The 16,635-nt window shown below is 45.3% G+C and overlaps 1 protein-coding gene across 6 annotated transcripts in view; it reads left to right on the plus strand.

The window, feature by feature from the left end:
• Nucleotides 1-15,606: 15,606 nt before the first annotated feature.
• The window catches only part of LOC105687336, a 245,110-nt gene continuing 244,081 nt past the window's right edge, over nucleotides 15,607-16,635 (plus strand). For 3 of the 6 annotated variants that reach the window (XR_007277190.1, XM_048651016.1, XM_048651018.1), the window contains exon 1: nucleotides 15,617-16,090. The gene's annotated coding sequence lies outside the window, so the exon portion shown is untranslated. Of the gene's footprint in view, nucleotides 16,091-16,635 lie in introns of all 6 variants that reach the window. The other 3 variants (XM_048651017.1, XM_048651019.1, XM_048651020.1) reach the window with 2 other exon arrangements.

The following is a 16,635-nucleotide window of genomic DNA, read 5'->3' on the forward strand; positions in this document are numbered from 1 at the left end:
CTTCTTTTTCTTCGTTTTCCTCGAGATCGTCGCGTCCCAAAGTCTGCCAGCGGGGGAGTCCGCTGTAGTCGGAAATGGCGAGATAAAGGTCCTCCTGCTCCGAAACTGAATAAAATTCCAAGCGTCGTTTTTCGGCGTCGTCGCGGTCGCTCAGCTGTTTATTATTCCAGATCAAATACGGCACGGGGTTTCGCGAACCGCAAGACGCGCCCACCATCCATCCACACCGACGAATATCTCACATCGATACACGCACCCCCTCCGTACGCACGTACCTGATGTTATGTACCCGAATACATATCACGGGCCTCCACGGTCGTGTCGACTAATATTGTCCTAACAGACGCACTACCTATACATACATATTTGTTATTTCGCGGCGGCTATGAATTGACGTCAAACGTCGATATCGCGCACTTGACTCGGCTCGGGATTTCAGTACACGCGATGAATATGTGCGAATATTTCTATTATAAATAGCTCGCGTTACACCGCGCGTGACGATGAAAAAAAAATACGAAAGCTCCAAAGTTTTTCTACTTTCTTTTTAGTTGTTTGTTTTTTTTTTCGGGGGGGGGGAGGCGAACGATGAGACAACTGTAATTTTTGTGAAACGAGGGTATACGGCTGGGAAATTGTTTCCGGGTTCCGCGGAATCCTATGTGCGGAGAAACGAAAGGAAGTATGCGATATCGATCGTCGGGATCGATGGTATACGGTGTAGGTGAATGAAAACTATCGGCGTTGAACCGCGTGGTATGGGGTGTCCCGTTTGCAGTCCGATATCAGTTTCGTAAAGCCGATTCAGTCGGACATATATTATATATAATACATATAGTAGCGATGTGTATATAGGTATACCTATTTACTCGCTTTGGTTCTTCGTCCCGGTGCGGTATAGTTGAGCAAAGCAATGTGATCGGCGTGCAAGTCGCGACTGAACTCACACACAAGTCGAAGACAGGATGTTTGGATTGAGGGCGGCAGCTTTTATTACTTTGCGCTCCCATGGGTTCTCAATTCTATAACGTATCGACATTCTTTATTTACCGCGTAGTGCGCGTGAAAAAAATTGATTTTATCGAAAATTGATAAAACCGTATAGAAAATCGGGATAGCGATATCCAAGCGAGATCGACTGGGCAACGGATCTCCGAGCGATTTTTTCGATTTTCCGACAATCGGTTAGAAGAAAATCGCGGATCTCGTCCGGTGAAAAAGAATTCGCACTTCGCGCTTCCGATCTCGACCAGCGGATCCCGAATCTGAGAACCATTTAAATTTCGCAGTTCGATTCTTCGAAGTAACTCTTGAGCGCAATAAGACCAGCATAAATCAGGCGCGATACGCCTTGTATGCATATTTCACATACGTACGTACGTACGTCTGGTCTGGTAGGTACGCTCGTTTTGAAAACGAATAAAAACCGATAGTCAAATAATCAACGATCGTTCGAACCGCGGAGGATCGGAGATCGCCGAGTCCGGATCCGGCGAGCTTTTATTTTTCCAGCACGGTAAATTGAAATGAAAAATTATGGCTGACGTACACACAGAGAGGATGTGGTATATATCCGTCCGAGGGGTCGCCCTCCGAGGAGAGGATGAGAACTGGAGAAAGAAAAACACACTCGGATGAACCAATAAAATTATTATCTGATTCCTTTTGAGCTCTGCTGCCCGCACCACCACCGCCACCACCGCCGCCGCCGCCGCTTCCATAGCTCGTTCGCTCGCATCGAACTTGCGGCGTTCGGATGAAGCTAGATATATAATATATAAATTTGATGTGGAAACTTTGGAGGGCTGCTTTTGCGCTGAAACTAGATAGAAAAGATAAAAGTCAAGTTCCACGGAGTGCTGGGGTAAGAATATTAGTTCATCGGGTTAGTAGTTCTCTTCGTATCAGTTTTGCTTTACGAGGACGTGGCGACATATCCTACGATTACTAGTTCCGCAACGCTCCATAGGTATAATACACACGCGGATACACGTATATACACAAAGGACATGAAATATGGAATACATAAAACTATGTACACGTTGCGGAAAGTGGTTGTAAAAAAAAGTTTTCGGTATCTGGCAGGTTGTATACGTTCATAATACCCGGAAGGGAGATTTTTATCCGGCAACTTACGGCAATGAAGAACCCGCTTCTTTTTTTTCTTGTTTTCTTTTTTATTTTTTATATTAATTTCTTAGAAGCTGGCGGGCGAGCGCCGAGTGAGCGAATAGATAATAATAAAACTCCGGGAGTAGCAGCAATCTTTCAAAGTCGGCATACATTCCTTCGGGTATGAGGTATTACGGTCTATAGACGTGTTGTACGCCGCGAGTTCCTTCGAGCTCCCCAGCTGCAACGCGAGGAGGCAGGCCCCGCAGCTCTGCGTTATACTCGTCTTTGGAAATATACGGAGCTCGAAGCGATAGAAAAATCGAAATAAAGGAGAGGAGGAGCGAACAAGGCGCGCCACATCACGCGGAGATGCTCTACCTACACTCCTTCCTCTTTTCCCTGTGTTTTTGTATACCCGTAAACCGCGCTGCCTCGAAAAATATTTTCTTTCCCTCTCTTTTCTTTTCGTTGCATCTCGTCTTTTTTTACAGCCGAGCGAAATTCGCCGTTCGTACCGCGGCGTCTTTTCTCTACGCGTGACGCAATAATGAGCGCGAAACAAGTGGGAAAACGGTCTTTCCCCCTCAGTTCGGACAAACGAGCAACCCCTGCTTGTCATTTTGCGTGAGAGAGTAAAAGCGGCGGTCAGAAGCCGTAACGAGGAGTCGAGGGATGCGCCGCGACCTCGTCGTCGCTTGCAACCGCAAGTGGCGAACGCAGACGTGTCCCGGGCGATCGGTGAACCGTGATACGGACGACGTCGCTGACTTCCTCGTCCGTCCGAATGACGTCAGTCGAGTATCCCGCGGTGTTCCGTCTCCTCGTTACCCCTCGATATCATACGCCTCTTCCTCCGCCGGGGTCCCCCGCTGCAAAACCCACCGATCCGAACTACCACCCCACTTCGAACGAATGCGCAGCAACACCGTACAATGCTCAGGATTTTAAGATTATACGCGTATGATTGGACCCCAGTCAAGAAGGACAGTATTGTTTACCGAACTTCGTCCCCTCCGATCGACGCTACTGCTGATCTATGGGGCTCGGCGAGATCGGTCTCGAAAACAAGGACGATCCCTTTCCCCTTTTCCACTTTTTCCTCAGCGTTCAGACGCGAAACACGCCAACCGGGAGCTGAATTTACCACCTCCGCAGTGATTCAGCGAAGCATTACGACGGGGTTCACTCGGCGCCAGACCGGCACTCGGTTTTTCCCCAAGGAGCGATTTTCTTGCGCGCGTGTCCTCGTCACCCTCCCCCCACCCCCCTCCGTACCACCTACCACTCTCCGAGAAGAACAAGGCTTTAAGTCAGGCGTACCGGCCCGTTATGCGCGGAGGTATACGTTGCACCGCCGCACCGCACTCTGATTACAATACGACGACGAGTTGCCGGTATAAAGGCTTATTGTGCCCTCGCTGCTGCCGAGGCACGGGCTACGCTCCCAGTCAATGGACTGGTTGAGCAGCGAGCTGTGCACCGGCAGCAGCTTCGGATGAATAAAATCCTTCGATATTATGTGGGTCAGTTTTGTTCGCGATGAAGCGAGCGATGTCACGTCGCCTGTTGTACGTACGGAAAAGGTGATCGCTGAAATCGGCCCCAATTACGCCCGAACGGAACTTTTCTTCTTCTCGTTCTTTCTTGTTTTTTTTTTAATGGAATCTTACGCGTACCATTAATCAGGAGCATCTCGCGGCAATTTCGAAAACTTCGACGATTCCTTTGATAGCGTTGACCCGGTTATCCTGGCCGCACATTAATCAAGCGAATGCAATTTCCTAATAAACGTCGTTTTACGGTTCGGACGATTTTTCATTTCCGGTAACGGAAGAGCCCGATGGCGTGCCAAGGCGCAAGTTAGTTACTTAAATTGCTCGTAAAATTAGTAACCGTTAGTTTATTTATGGACGTAAGGCGAACCGCGCGCGCCTCCGGATTTACCATACGCCTTGGAGAATTTTACTTTGAGCAAAATTACGTGCACCGGGGTTTCGCCGATTAATTAACTTGCGAAGAAATTTAGAAAAGTCTCGCAAGAAAAACTCGGGGTGGTCGGCGTTTTTTCCCTCCGCACCCGGACCCGTGTAATTTGTCTGATGTTTTTTTTTTTTTTTCTCTTTTTTCCACGCTTAGCGCAATTTCCTCCGATTAGTCGATCGAAACAAAAAAAAAAAGTATACAATCGACGTGACGAAAAAGAGAAACGCGAACTTCCCCGACTGCCAGATGGCCGGGTTTTCGGGTTCCGCGAACGATGTATGTACACGCTTATCCCTACGGTTATCCCCGGTTATCCCGAAGTTTAAGGGGATGCGGCCAGTATGTCACGAGGATCGGGACAATGGGATGACACCGATCCGCGCGAGGTGTTTCACCGCCTCTGCGGCGAGGGTGGATTCATCCTCAGCTCGATTCTCCCTCGGGATCGCTCGCGTTGGGTTAGGTTAGTCCTGCGTGGATATATACACCGCTCACTTTTGTTGCGAAAGGTTTTTTCTCCCTACCCAACGTTCGCCCCTCTTACCGCTTTCACTGCCACCGGTAGAACATTTCGAAACGACTCGGAACAATAAAAAAAAAAAAAACGAAACGAAAAACAAAAAAAAAAACTAAACGAAAAAAGACGCCCGCGCCTACATTTTTTTAAGAAGAGAACATCGATGCGCTCGGACGTAAAGTTTCGAGAATTTATTTTTATCGCGTATCCTCCGATCCCGCGATGTTGTTCGTATAGCGAGACTTTATCGATTTATACACGTCATTCGGGTAGCCTCTGTGTCGGGAGAGAGAAAAATGATAATGAAGACCGGCTAAGGTATATCGTATATTTTGGCTATCGCGTGTGGGGTATATAACTTTATACGAGAAGTTTACAGATAAGAATGTTATGTTATATAATAGCTACTTTTCAAAGTACCTATATCTCGAGTTACGAGCAACTGGATATAATATTTCAACAACATGTGCGAGGTAAACGATCCAACGGGCCATTGTGGAAAAGTGTTCGTCAAGGCGGAAGGACGAAGGCATATGAATGGCTTTTGCGCGGGTGTCGGTGAAAAGGACCGTACGCCTATATGCGCAATAATGACAACAATATGGGGGTTAGGAAATTCAAAATCTTAAAAAACTCGAGAACTTGAGCGCGTACGTTTAATGGGGTGATTATCTGACTCCTCGTTCTTCTACCGACTGCAAATATTTTTACCTCGTCGTCCTTTTCCCACGCGCCTACTTTTCCCCAATTTTTTTCTTTTTTTCATCTCTGTTTGCTTTTTTCTGGTTTTCTGTTTTTCTGTTTTTCTGTTTTTCTGTTTTTTTTTTTTATGTGCCAACTCCTTTATCCTTCAACGATGTAGCGGAGAGGGTTTCGCGTTTTTACCGCGCTGAGCTCTTAAAAACGAATCCATTAAAGTTTTTTTCCCCACCAGAGACTTCCATGCGTCCCCCAAGATGTCTTGCCGGCTCTCTCTAAAAATTCTCACTCTATTTCATTTTTTTTTTCTTTCCGTTCCTTCGACTCTACGTTTCTCTGAGATTTCAGAGTAGCTACGCTCTAATCGTGTCGCTTATCGTTAGATTCCCCTGGCCATAAACAAGGAGTCCAACCTCCATTTTGATTATTCTTTACTTTACTTGTTATTATGTAATGTAATTTTCATTTTTAACAAAATCAATCGAATGTGATCGGAATCGTGTCATCGATCGACGTTCCAATTGTCAGTTCTAATTGGAATATCTCGACGACTCTGTAAAACACAATTTACGAAAAAAGAAAATTTTAATGAATGAACAATTAAAATACATAATTAAAAAAAAAAACGGAGACTGACAATAAGATTGGGCGACGCGAACAATCAAAAAAAATAAGCGCGTATATCGCAACGACATCGGTACACCGACGCGACGCCATGATAGTAATTAATATCATCTTTGTTATAATTATCTCATTTCTTTTTGCTCCTTTTTTTTTCTTATTTTATCTCATATTCGTCTTTGATAATGTATTTCGCCGAGACAGTTACGAAAGAAATTTTGTTAGATGACTGAAAAGTCCGACTCTTCGTACCAATTAGCCTCAAAACTTGCCGAAGGCTCCTTCGACGAACCTCGGTAGACAGACGTCGGAGATTAACGCGAGCAGCAGACATCTGGAGGGTCATATTCTTGGGTCAAGGTCGTAGAAAAATGAAAAATCTACCCCGCAGCGACGACAAGGTCGGATCTCATTGTCAGCTTATTTCGTTTCATCCCACACCGACCGCCTTCCCTGTAACCTCCACTTTCATTTTCGCTCTCATCTACCCAGATGGCTCAAAGGGGTGACGACGGCTTCGAACTTGTTTCATTTAATCATAATCATGTTCCTTAATCAAACTACGCAATTCTAGAGTTTACTGAGAAATAAGAAGAAAAAGAAGAAGAAGAAGAAGAAGAAGAAGAAACAGAGAAAAAATTGATCAGAAAAAAAAGGGAAACGAAGATAAAGCTGATGCCGCGCTCATACACGGAAAGCACCGTTTTACCCGATTATTTTGATAGCCGCTGGGTCCTTTCGTCGGAGGAAAAACGTTAGCAAGAAGTTCCGAAAACTCGAGAGTGTAATCGAGCTTACTGTAATCTAGAGGGTAGATGTTTTTTTTTTTTTTCTCGTTGCCATACCGTACCTTGCTGCGTCCAGACGTCGCCTCGTGACGTTCGGAATCGTCGGATCGTTGGAAATGATCGCGGCGCAGTTATCCTCGTGATGTCTAATTCGACAGAGACGGCCATTCATTTATTCCCACGTGACGTACCAAATTACACTTTGTCCAACGTCGGCATCGGTCTGGAAAACATGAAAATTTTCCCAGAAACACGCGCAAAACAACGTGTACGTATAGGTGATATTTTTGAAGAGGAAAAATCTCCCGCTTGTTGCACGTCGCCCCGAATGAGAAGTGACGTAAAAAATAAGAGAGAACGCGAGAGAAGGAGACGGAGTAGCGGCGGCGGCGGCATAACGGACTCGATTTCTCCCCTCGAACAACGTCGAAGCTATAAACTAATTCGTAAACGACCCCAACCTAGTTTTCCTCCCTAGGGGTGAAACGCGCAGGGATTTGCGACGAAACCACGAGGCACGACGTGGAAATCCTTGGCTTTTATGCAACGTGTGTGCGCTCACGGCACGTCGACTGTGTACCGAACATAGTTGTATCGCGATCCATCCGTGCCGAGCGCTTGAACGTCTGCCAATCGTCTAGACCGCCGATCTTTGGACGACCTACCGCAACGTGAACGTAAAGAAAAATGCAAAATTAAGAAATCGGTACTTTCTCTTTCCCAGTTCTCTGATGAAAGCGTCTTTGATTTCTCGATCTCATACCCTTCGACGACCCTGTATAAACGTTCGCGTCTCTAATTTCGCCGCACCTGTGACCCAACATCCCCTTCGCCCTTCGGTATTCCGTCTGCTCTTCGGATCTCACTGGTCCGAACGAACACCTTCTTCTTCTGGTTTTTTTTTTTTTTTTCTGTGTTTTTTCTTCCCTCTTCTCTGTCGCTGTTCTATTTTTATGACGAGCGATAAAAATTATCATTATCGTTATTTATTACCACGTCGCTTTATGATTCCTACCGTTAAATTACCCCGCCATATATATGATGTACGTAACGTTGCGTTACTACGTATGTGATTAGTCCTCTACGAGCGTGTAATTTTTGTTCAATTGGGTGATTAGATGTGACGGTTATTTTTCTTCCGGAAAATATTTCCTTTTCAAACAAACTAGGGAAATTACACGACGATACGATCAAGTCGCAAACTTCCGAAGTGCGATAAATTTCGGAAGAAACGGCGCTGCAGATAAAAAAATCGGTGATACGTTTTCGTACAAGGATAAGGAAAAAAAAAAAAAAAACAAACGGCGAAATAAATCCTCGGTGGAAGTTTGAGGGAGAAGAAATAACGAATTCTAGCTGTCGATAATCCGTTGGAATGCTTTTAACTGGATCTTCGTAGACGGCTGGCTGTGACACCTCAGTTCAACTCCCGCTTTCACCTTTACCGTTGACGTTGGTTTTCCGGAAGGTTGAAATTCCCCGGGCTATACATCTGGTAAAATACCGCGAAGAACGTGGAATATTGGCGGCGGTATAAACGTGGAAGAAAACCTCCTAGCCTATCCGCTAACCCGAGGTCGATTCCGCGGCGGTGAAACTGACGAGCTGCACGAACCTTCTACTCACCGAAATCCCGAGACCTCTGCGTCGTCGTCGGTAATTGCGAGGAATGCTTTTAGTCCGACTTATTGTCAGTCCCCGGACTCCGCTACGTCATCGCATCGCATCTCTTCTGCTCCGTCTCGCGCTGTACGTACATCACATCGGTTGCATCGTAGCTTCGCTAATGGCCGATAATCCACGTCCGAAGACGTGGGTCATTTCCGCTCACCGTCAACGATCCCAGCTGCCGTCAGCAAACGTCTCATCTTCGGAACGTGTCGTAAGTGGATAACGCCACTTCGTTTCTCTTCTTCCGTTATGCGCTCACTTTCTTTCCCTTTCTTTTTTTTTTTTTTTTCGTTGCGCGCGTTTTGGAACGACGCGGAGAAAAAAGAATGTGAATTTCAGACCTGTGAAATCCCTGCGACGCGAACAAGTAGTAGCCCTTCGGTGTAGTTTTTTCGGTGCGTTATAACCCAACTCTCGTGCGCGACGAGACGCTATTAGACGAGATTTACGGTTTTTTATCCCTAGGAACGAATCGCTTGAGCTTTTATATTCGGGGGATTTATACAAGATCAAATCCTCCCGAGTAAATAGCCGTGTTACTACGCTGGTGTGACGCGGTAGGTATAACGCGTCGCGACGCCCCGTGCGAGGCACAAAAAACTATATAATCCAATGACGAGAAATTTTTCAGAATTTACGTTACACGACTCCGACGCGGCGTGACCGCGCGTATAATCTTCGTAAAAACTCCCGAACTGAGGATCGTATTTCCCCTCGTGTGGCCGATTCGAAAAATGAGTGAAAAAATATCTATTCCATTCTGTAACGCATAAATCGCTTCGTGCGCGATACGGACACTTTTAATCTTTGGAGCGAATCTTTGAAATTATTTTTTCACCCTTGTAACATGTGCCTCGAAAAATACGCCGACGTGTACCTTATACTCTACGTACGCTACATATACGCGACGTACGTAGACGCCTCGAGCCGCCGCACCGAAGCATAAGGGTGCATTTTGGAGGGTCACTGCAATTTCGACGAAGCGCGAACCCCCCCCCGTACCCAGAAACTATTTTATCCCTTATTCCCCTTCTTAAGTACCCCACGCGGTGATCCTACCCCCCAAAGGAAAGAAGGGGGCGGCTAAAATTCACCCCGGGTTAAAAAGGGTCGATTATGTTTTTTTCAGGGGGTCTTCAGAGGCCTCGCGCGTACGTATATGTATACGCGTACCCCTTTGATATGCCCGCGCAACCAGCTGAAATACAGCAGTTGTACGTTCGACCCGATTAATTGCTCAGATTCTCCGTTTGTTCGTCGAGTAATTAATTTTTCTTCTATTTTTTTTTTTCTTCCACTTCGCTTCAAGTTTTTTGGAGAATTTTCGACCGGCGAAATTATAGCTACCGAGAGAGCGTGCGACCGACTACACCGTTCGGCGTAGTGAAATATGTACCTGTTTTTCAAAGCAGCGCGTATGTATAGTTATACGGATGCACAATACCTACAACTTCGGAGGTCTATTAATAAAGCTTAAATGTGTAGTTTCTGCCGGTGAGTCTGTTAAACTTTCGTTTAACTTCAGACCCCTTACTCGAGCCGACCGGCTCTCTCATTAGCAATAAAAATTCCGACAGTTTTAGACTCGCGTTCACTCGCACCACTGGCGAAAACACACCGCCGCTCCACTCGAATATACTTTTACCTCGGCTGTGAGTTATTCGCATGTACATGAGTACACGAACACGGGTGTGTACATACCCTTGTTCGGAAACTGTGCAACGAGGAAAAAAAAATAGAAGGAACAAAAAAATCCATCGATGATAAATAGGGAATATTTCTTTTCTCGAGTCATAATGTATTCGTCGAATTGGTAGTTGATTCGATTTTAATCGTAGCTTACGGGACGGTCGTCGCTGCGAAAGATTCTCAAGTATGCAAGGAAATGGATAAATGAGGATGGAGTCGGAGGAGCGCGGATCGGGAGGGCGCGGTTTGAATCGAGACAGAACTGCGACCTATAGAATCCATCCAATCTACTAGCAGTAATTAATTTCTCACCAGTGAAGTTTGCAATTGAAGGTATATGTATATACCGAGTGAACGTCGTCGACGACGACTTTGCCCCATTATGTATAAGAAGGCGAGCAACGGCGGGACCACCGCCACCGTCACCGGCAACCATCGGCATCGGCAGCTAGGAAAGCCGTATTTAATTCTACAGTCTGAAAGATAAGTGCGGAAGGATATGATGATCCGCTCCCCGATGCACCTCGCTTCCTGGATATAGAGATCCGGATAATTTCTGCAAACGGAATATCAAATTCAAAGAATAATAATAATGGAAAAAAAAAAAAAATAGAATTCAACGACGCCGTTGAATTATTCCTATCCACGCCGACTACCGAATCGACTGGCAAACTTTAACTCCCGTCTCTATCTCCCGGTGAACCGGTGTTTGAAAATAAAAATATCTTCGGGTTTTCTCTTTTTTTTTTTTCTTTTCCCTCATCTCTCACAATCTTCGCAAACTTCACCGTCAAAATTTTCATTCCGCGTGTCGGACGACTAGAATCTAGAAGAGATTAATTTTCATCAATTTTCCCGTTTACTCGAAATACTGGCCTTTTTTCACTCGACGACTGAACATTTCTGCTCACCCCAATTGTTTCCTCATTCATCTTTTCCATTCTAGTTCGCTTACCGCACGTTCGTCGTCAGAGGGATCGTTATAATTTGTATATGAAATAATTTTTCACCCGATCCTTTTTATCTCTGTGTTCGATTCCTTTATTATTCAAATGATCTTCGGCATCGCTTGTATTCCAGCTTCCTTTCATCGGACACGTTTCGTAATTCCGTTTATCGGTCTGGATTATTTTTTCAAATTGATTTTTATCGTTTTTAAAAAACGCGCATGGTCGGCGCTAACGAGTCCTGTGAAATGGTAAATGTGCGCACAGGTATCATTGTGTATACCTGTGTACGTATCGTTCGCTGGTAGAAAGGTTGGTAATATGTAAATTATTCGTTGGTCGTCGTCGTTGCGGATCGAGTATCGATGCCCTTATTTTCCTTCGACGCGACGCGTTGTTATCCTTTGGCAAATATTTTAAAGAAAACCGACGTCGCCATCGGATTAATCTCCTAACGGTATACATATCCTGAATCCGACCAAATAAACACCCGGATCGCTACGTATGGTTAGCTATACCTATGGATGACTGGAAGTCTGCTGCTTCTGTTTCTTCCCACTTTTTCGATATACATATAAGCCCCGGTGACTCCGTCGATTAACCTTTCTATTTTTAGAATATCTAATCGCTCGCCCTTCGGGACTCGCGACAAGGAGCTTTACAAGCTTCGTACGCGTACAAGCGCGAACTGTCGCGATTCGGAATCACTTATAGAACAGTCGAAAACTGGATGAAAAAAAAAAAAAAACTTTTATTTTTTTTCCCGATCAAATTGACGCGGGGGAGTGAATGAAGTTCGAATTTATCAGGGCCTGGAGAAAAGGTCCGACCGAACCTCGGATCGCGTTATCGACGATGACATTTATTCCCGAAGGTTTTTTTAATTACCGAAACTAAAAGGTGTAAAAAATCCCCAGTCTCCCTTGTAAACCTTCGAGCGTGATCGGAAGATAGCGAAGGGATGGATGTACTACGTATACGTGTAACATCGTGGAATTCGGCGCAGGTAAACGGGGGGGGGGGGGGGGGGCACTTGCCCCGTCGGACATCCGGAGCGTCGGAAAGCCGTTTGGTAAAGGTCATGCTAATGGATCCTAAGGGATGTTGTGTAATGGTCCGGAATAACTTGGCATCCGAGGTGTTTACACCGAGAACCAATTAAGGCCGATCTAACATTTATTTACGGCCTGATCGGTGGAATTCATTTACCGAGACCACCTCGATCGCCGCCGCCGCACAAACTTTTTCGATCTCTTTATAACCGAATTTTAAACTGACTCTCCTCCTCAACGGGAACGACTTGTTCCGACGACCGTCGCGATGTGTCCTGACATTCCGATCGGACACATGCGACTCGAATAAATAAGCGATCTCAGATTTCTGACTCATCGACGCGCTTCGGAACTCACTTATAAAAATCTCCTCCTTTTTGCGCCGATCGATAGGATCTATGGATCACATTCTTCGTCGCGGTAACGAGAAACGCCCGTTCATGCCGGAGCGGAGTAAGCAACGAATTTATCCTTATCGATTCTCTTATCTCCGTAGGTTGAAAAAACGTCGTACCGAAGATCTCCGATTATTATTCGAGGTAGAGAATGCCCGCGTGCACCGCAGCGACTCCTCGGTAAAATTCGGCGACTATTTTTAGCTCGGATTAAAACCGGTACGGGGATGAGATGCGTGATAATTATCATGTTAATTGATTTGTTGAGGATCGTCGAGTTCTCGCGTGACCGCGGTGCACCGCCGAAGGGCATCGGGCGATCGAGCGTGTTTCGTTCGCGTACAACGCTAGCTATCCTTTCGCGAATTAAATCCCATACGTTACGTTCGTTATTTTATTTAATGGTTCTACGAACTACAAATCGGTACAACTTCGCAATTTTTACGCGATCGCGGTGAAAAATTTTTCTCTCCTCAAATCGAGTGAAAAGTAACGTTCGATAGGAAAAGCAACTTTTATGGGCTTTTGTGACTTGTTCTTCTCCTATCTCCTTTTTTTTTTTTTTCTGCTTCTCTCCACAGTCGAATCGGCGGACTAAGTATTCCGCCGATACGGTCGAAAGTTTGTCTGGACTGCAAGAGGAAGCGAAAAAAAAAAAAAAGAAAAAAAAAAGACGAAACAGACGAGTTGGAAATTGAGCAGAACCGTGCGGGCAAGTGCCGCAAAGTGTAGATTCCGATGTTATAAACTATCGCGGGGAAAAATTTTCCCATCAACTTTCAGATTCGCGAGTTCATTATAATCCCCGGAATGTTATCTTCCGCAGAAACTGGATACCGCCGCGCCGTTTCCAACAGATGGATCGATTTATCTGCAATCTGCGAAGAAATGAGAATCGGTTGAGAATATTTCTTTAGGTATATATAGAAGAGAAAAAAGAATTTTCTCTCCACCGCAGATGTTGGCTGTTAGGTCCGATGGCCCAATTTGGCGTTCCGCAAATCGGTCCATCGCGCAAAGGAATGTTCGTTAAGTTTGTCGCATTTGGTACCGCTCGGTATAGAAGTATACGTACAATTTAACCGGAGCGTGACGTTGATTTGGTATACGAGAGTGAACCCGGTGAAACGAGCCGGTAAAAGTCAGCGGCACTCAGGTACCGCGATCGCATTACCATTTCCATTAGGCTTTTGGGTTTTGCCACTTTTAATACGCGATACACGCGTTAGTTGCAGCCAACGACTTTTACCCCGTTAACCGTAATGTAGCCATACCTTACAGTCTGGCGACGACGAGCGACACGCGACGATCAGTGAGCAGCGAAAGATCGAAATTAAGGCGGAAGGAAATGGCGGTGAAATAAAAACCGAGAAAAGCAACCATCGACCGCACTCCTCCGTTACTTCGGGGCGATCGCATTCTTATTGCCCGAAGTTCAGTTGAAGAAGAAAATGAAAAAGAGGAGGCAAAATTCGCGAAGGAACTACCGAGATTGAGGAAAATGAAAAATGAGGACTTTTCGAACACGTCGATATATTTCGTCCTGTTTTTGGAAACAAAAAAAAAAAAAATTAGGGAATTTCATTCACATCGTGCAACGAATACCGCGGTGTCGCGTGCCTGCGGCAACTCCGAAGCTCGCAGGTGATGTATTTTTTTTTTTTTTTTTTGTTATATTTTCGTTACAGGCATCGGTCCGAATGGTATTGCGCTTTCAGAGCTTTTGAAATTGACAAAACGGCGGATTACTATGGCTTCCGTATTGAACGTCCGTCTCCAAAGGCATAGCGTACCTGTATCGCTGACGGATCATCAATCAAATCGATGGATGACCGACCGAACCGTCGGCTACACTCGAATAATCGGAACGTTAACGAACCGGCGAGTTTAATTTTTTTCACGTGACTTTGAATCGCCGCGTATACCGCCGTCCATTCACGCGGTGTCGGAGTCACCGTTTCGTTTTCACTATCATCGCGGCTCAACGTCGAGATTCAATACCTTCGAACGTTTTTGTTTTTTTTTTTTTTTCTTGTTTTTTCCTCTTGAAGTCGATAGTTTTGCCAAAGATATAGTAGGAGAGTTTTGTATTCGTTTCACCCGATTTGTAACCCGCATCCGCGGGGAACGGCTCTCGGAGGTTCGGTTTGTGCGAGAACGTGGAATAAATCGGCTTTATTGTTTTCGTTACCTCGGATATCTCGAGTCTCTCTGGTCTACCTACCCCGCGTGCCGCTGCAGTAGTTTTTCGTATTACCTATAGAACGCGGAGTATTGAATCAGGAGTGAATGTCGAGTGAATCTGGATAGAGGAAGAAAGATCTGGAAATTGAGAACGTGAATAATATACCTGCAGACTGCATTCCGCGCTACCTCGGTAGCGTACAGTAGTGGAGCAGAAATTGAAGCTATCGAGTTATCTAAAATTCAGGGATTTACCGGTACCCTCTCTTCGGGGCACTATGTAGTGCGCCGAACGTAAGTTTCTTGTCTGGAAAAAAAAAAAAAAGAGAGAAATGCCCGTATGGGAAAAAGGTAAAAATCCGTGCTCCACTCACCTCGCAAACCACCGGGGCTTTTCAACGGGTAATCAATTCTTCGAGTGCCGCTTCGCTTCGGCTAGACGTTTAATATATATATATTTTTTCACCGCTCGAAATATTTTCCTTCAAATATTATCCGACTTGAGAGTCGGCCATTTATCGTACGCTCACATTTCCAAGGGTAATATTCCGAATAGAAATGTTCGAGCGTCGCGTACAACCGAATCGTGGCGACGATAAAAAAATGAAAAAAAAAAAAAAAAGAAAAACAAATACATTTCGTATAACAGGTAGTTGCACCAATTCTTCTTTTTTTTTTTTTTTTTTTTTTTTTTTTTGTTTTCTTTACCGCAATCGAACATGACCTGCACCACGGCGCGCTCATACCTGTACAGCCGTGCGGCAGCGGCGCGGGTTCCGTTTCACGGAATTCAATACCAAAACCTTTTAATTCTTGATTAATTACTCCAGATACCTCTCGTGCCTTATACCCCGTGCATTGAGCCCGTAAGCGTTGATTTCCGACGTTATAGCTGAAAAAAAAAAAAAAAAAACAAAACAAAACAAAAACAGTGCGCCATTTTACGCCGCGTGCGCTATACCTGGAGCGGTTGTACCGGCGTAATCAGAAGAGGGGTGGGTATCGGAGAAAGGAAAAATAAAAAATACGAAATAAATGAATGAAGGAAAGAAAAAAAAAAAAGGAGAAATGAGATGCGAAAATCGATCGGCTCTATAGGTGCACGCCGATGAATGAACGAGTCAGACTTTGCCTGACTGGCTAGCTGGTTCACTGACTCACTGAACTGTTTGACATCAACTGACTCCCGCGCATAAAATCACGTTACATCGCATTTCAACGAGCATCCCTCTATTCCCGATAATAATTGCCATTCGATATCCTCGCTGTACGTATAGTAAATGCACTCATGTAGTACGTTGTACGTATACATATCCGGTATAATACCAATGGAATGTTTTATGCTATGTCTCAGGCAGACGCGACTAAGGATCATCATGTTCTGTAAAACCGCAAACGAGGATTACCTGCTGCTCCACTAACGTCAAAAGTGAGTAACTCGAACAACTCAACAATTATTATTGTTGTAAACTTTGAACAAAATAATTGATTTATCATTATACGCAGTAATACAATTATCATTATTCTAAATCCGTTCAACCCCCCCGGGCCCGATTCGTAACCCATTAATCGACCCCCCCCCTATTTGATCTGAATTTATGACTAGCCAGCCTGTCATAAAATAAAAATCATGACATGCGTGTTATATACGCGCACCGGTGGATTTCCACCCTTATATAGTTCAAGTACAACAAAAGATCCTATCGTAGTTGGGCCTCCGGTGATCCGTACTACTTCGGAGGTGGTGGTTAGCCGGTTCCACTCGGTTGAACGGAGCGGGGTGTACTTGGTCGGTAGGTGGGTAGGTAGGTAGGTAGGTAGGTCGTTGGGTACGTAACGCCGTGTTACCGAGGTGTTTACACGGGACAGATGTCGAGGGCGTCGGTTGCAGTTTCAATGCCGCAAAAACTCGTGCGTGTTCTGTGTGTGTTTACCGGACCGGCGGCGTTTACCCCGTCGCGTACCGCGGTTAGC

The sequence above is a fragment of the Athalia rosae genome, chromosome 2 (genome assembly GCF_917208135.1).
Source record: "Athalia rosae chromosome 2, iyAthRosa1.1, whole genome shotgun sequence".
NCBI lineage: Eukaryota > Metazoa > Arthropoda > Insecta > Hymenoptera > Athaliidae > Athalia > Athalia rosae.